We start from the raw sequence: 3963 nt of genomic DNA, 5'->3' as shown, positions 1-3963 counted from the left end.
ATGCCTCTTCCTGAACGGGTAGAGAATGAGATTAGGCAACTGGTGGTGGGATTCGTGTGGGAGGGGAAGCCTCCGCGGGTCACTCATGACACCCTCATTGGGAAAATCTCCAGGGGTGGGCTGAAGCTGTGTGATGTAGGCCTGAAGCTGAAAAGCTTTAGGCTGAAAGTAGTGAAGAAGTTCCTTGACCTGGATAATGTCAGCATTTGGAAGATTGGTATGGGAAGCTACCTCGAGACTTGCGGGGGCTTGGGGCAGGAGACACTCCTGGTGAGGCTGACTCCGGGGTTGATAAAACATCTGCCCTCCTTTTACAGGGAGGTCCTGCTGGCGAGGGGGTAGTTCATGTCCCAGCATGTCTCCTACACGCCGGAGACCCGGGCCCAGATTCTGGAACAGCCTCTGTTCCTCGACCCCCTGCTGGTGTCTCGATGGAACAGGCAGCTCTACGAGGCTGGCATATCCAAGGTCAAGGATCTTCTTTATGAAGTAAAGGACGGATTTCTGCCCACCCAGGCTATTGTCGACGCTGTGCGAGAGGTCGACGACGAGCTGCCTGTCAGTAAGATCCGTCAGGATTACGAGCAGCTCAAACTCGGTCTCCCGGACAGTTGGCTGGAGAAGCTCCATCTACAAGACGGGGCAGCAGGCCCGGCCTGGCCGGAGCTGAGGGTGAAGTGGGGGGACCGTGGGGTGGACCTCCTGGGGTTCACCACCAGCATGTTCTACAGGCTGATGGTGGCGAAACGCTTCAGAGTGCCGGTCTCAGAGGTGTTCTGGGGTAAGATCTTCCCCCAGCTCGAGCCAGGGCGTACTTGACGGATCTGCTGGATGGCCTGTTTCGCTCTGTTCGAGGAGCTGTTCTTGACGGGGTGCCCTGGAAAGAGCTGTTCCTCTTTGGGTACCGCGGGTCTGAGAGGGGGGTTAACGCCATTTTAGTGAACCTCCTCCTCAGCCTAACGAGGACAGCTGTCTGGGAGAGGAGGAACCTCATGATGTACAATGGCCTGAAGCCAGACCTTGTCAGGCTGTGCATTGCCAGGGTGCTTCTCTCTCAGCCTGGCCTACTGCAGGGCTGAGAGGCGGATGGCCGACTTTCGCAGAATCTTCTTAAAAAATAACATCTTTGTGGACCTGCGGGAGGAAGGCCTGTACTTCCGGCTCTGAGATGGGGGTGTCTTTGAACAAAAGACACACACAGCTCCACCCTTTTCCACCCCTGAATAGCATTGGCGAGTTGAATAGCATTCAATTCACATCGAATAGCATTGGCCCCTGAATAGCCCCTGAATAGCATTGGCGTAGCTCAGCACTGGGCCACTGGGCACAATTTCCCACCGTTTCCAGAGTGTAGTGGTTATCACGTTATCACGTTAGACCGTTACACAGACAGTTTCCATGAGACGTTGGACTTCCGATATTTAGAAGGATCCGTTTTTCAAGAAACATTTAAATTGATTCTTTTATCAAGCTCGTAGTTTTCCTTCAAATCTTGAAAGCTCTCAGTGAGAACATCATAGGCTGCAGGACGCCCCGTAACTTGATTACTTCAACAGAAAGAAGAGCAGACAGCTCGACAAATATGTGAGGCGCAGAGAGCGCAAGGCGAGCCGCACACGTTTCGGTGGGTGAGAGAGGGCAGTTTTTGCTTCTGCATTTCCCAAGTAAGGACGCATGACAACAAGCGATCGCGGTGCTCATCTACGACACAGTGGTGATGAGTTTTCAGTACGTGTTCTTTTGAACGAGCAATGAGGTTGCCGCCTTGGACAGCTGACTGCACGCTCTCATTGTGCCACGTGATGAGAATTCACCAGGCTCGTTCAGTCATTAGTCACATTCCATCGTTTGCCATAAGCAGACGCTGCGAAGTGATGTGGATATCAGTTCCCAGTCTTGTGGAAGAGGAGGAAAAGAGCACACGAGGGCTCGTCCGGGAGATGAACCCGGGACTTCTCGCACCCTAAGCGAGAATCATACCACTAGACCAACGAGCCACAGCAGCACTTTCCATTTCAATCTGTCAGCGAGCTTGAGGATGGGGAGAGGCGCCATTCGCTCGTCCAGTCAGACCTTCATCAATAAGTCAAGAAAGCTGCAATTACACGACTGCCTTGCAGACGAAGGGCAGTGAACTGTGCCCGGTAAGAGGGGAACAAGCGGCACTAGGTGACGCCGAGGCATAAGTCCCAGTGAGGGGTGTTGGCTTGTATGGTACAGCGCTTGCTTTGCATGTGGGAGGTAGCAGGATCAATTCCCGCATCCTCCAGGTGTGTGCTTAGAGCTTGATGTGCCGAAAGGTGTCCTTTAGCCTGTGGTCCCGCCTTACATGGAGAGCATCGTGCAGCTGTCAAGCGTTTCGCAGCCACGCCCCCTTTTCATCTTCTCTCTGGCTTAAGCGTCACTCCGCCCCTCTCTCTTGACATTTCATGTCAGCATGTCAGAAGTCCGAGTGACATTTTTAATGGCTGAGTGAGGGCACGATGCTGAAGCAGAGAGGCCACTTCAGCCACAGAGACTTGTGCTAGGTGAGATCTGAAAGATGGACTCGCAACAGAAACAGACCAAAAATGTATCGGTGAGATCAAAAGGCAAATGCAACATTCAGCAGAGGGCGTCTAAAGATTAGGGAACGGGCGACTGAAATCCATGTGAGGCAAACTTTCCGGTGTGTGTACTGCAGCTGGGCTTGTTGGCGTAATTGGTAGTGCGTCAGTCTTGTCATCTGAAGGGCCTGAGTTTGATCCTCACACGGGGCAGGGCTGCTTCCTCTCTTGCTCTTTTCAAACACTTGCGGCAACTGTTCGCTCATAACCACGTCTGGAATGCGTGACCTTTACACGGGCGAGAAGCAACGCCGCATCCCTTTTCTAAAGAACATTCACATTCAGAAATAAGTCAAGAAATTTGCCATTACTTTCGCTCGCACTGCTGTCAGCCTGCCCATGTTGCCAAAGAAAGATTCACTCGGCGTCAACATGACAGAACAGCGATCACTTGAAAGCAATGTTCCACACTCCGTAAGCAAGAACTTCAGTGTTTGCAGTCACCCGATATGCCGATAGTCAAAGGAGCGCAAAACACGAAGCGTCAAAAGACAAGATGAGTGGATGGAAAGAGCGTTGAATTGATGAGCACAAAAGTTCAGCTCGTACAATAGGCAACGAAGGTCTCAGCGTCGTCATCGCATTTGAAAGGACTGCCTTGCAGACCAAGGGCAGTGGGCGGTGCCCAGTAAGAGGGGCAGAGGCGGTAAGACATGATGCCGAGAAGCATGAAGCGAGGGGGATTAGCTCAAATGGTAGAGCGCTCGCTTAGCATGCAAGAGGTCGAGGGATCGATGCCCGCATCCTCCAGGTCTGAGTTTGGATTTCCGGAAGCCCGGTGCTCTTGTTTAGCTTCTGCGACTTCTGACAGGTGCTCCTCCGTTGCGGAGAGAATGTCCTTCAGTTGTCAAGCGTTGAAGGGCCACACCTCCTTCCCAACCTCAGTCTGCACTGAGTGCGTCTCCGACATTTTCTTGTCCAATTTGTCAGCTTAGCAAGTGAAAAGTATATCCGAGTGAAAACAGTGCTGATAATACTCTCACGAATTGTTAGAAGACGTGCTTTTGATCATCGATTGCTTAACAATCACATTCGTTCGACTTGAGCCATCAAGCTCGTAGTTTTCCTTCAAATCTTGAAAGCTCTCAGTGAGAACATCATAGGCTGCAGGACGCCCCGTAACTTGATTACTTCAACAGAAAGAAGAGCAGACAGCTCGACAAATATGTGAGGCGCAGAGAGCGCAAGGCGAGCCGCACACGTTTCGGTGGCTGAGAGAGGGCAGTTTTTGCTTCTGCATTTCCCAAGTAAGGACGCATGACAACAAGTGATCGCGGTGCTCATCTACGACATAGTGGTGATGAGTTTTCAGTACGTGTTCTTTTGAACGAGCAATGAGGTTGCCGCCTCGGACAGC

At 51.9% G+C, this 3963-nt stretch overlaps 1 non-coding gene across 1 annotated transcript; it reads right to left on the bottom strand.

The window, feature by feature from the left end:
- Window positions 1–1925: 1925 nt before the first annotated feature.
- On the bottom strand, window positions 1926–1997 carry trnap-agg (transfer RNA proline (anticodon AGG)). Its single transcript has one exon. It is a non-coding gene; the product is annotated as a tRNA-Pro (tRNA).
- Window positions 1998–3963: the final 1966 nt, after the last annotated feature.

Source organism: Lepisosteus oculatus, chromosome 14, assembly GCF_040954835.1.
Source record: "Lepisosteus oculatus isolate fLepOcu1 chromosome 14, fLepOcu1.hap2, whole genome shotgun sequence".
Lineage (NCBI taxonomy): Eukaryota > Metazoa > Chordata > Actinopteri > Semionotiformes > Lepisosteidae > Lepisosteus > Lepisosteus oculatus.
The sequence above is the reverse complement of the archived record's forward strand: the minus strand, read 5'-3'. Positions and strand labels throughout refer to the sequence as shown.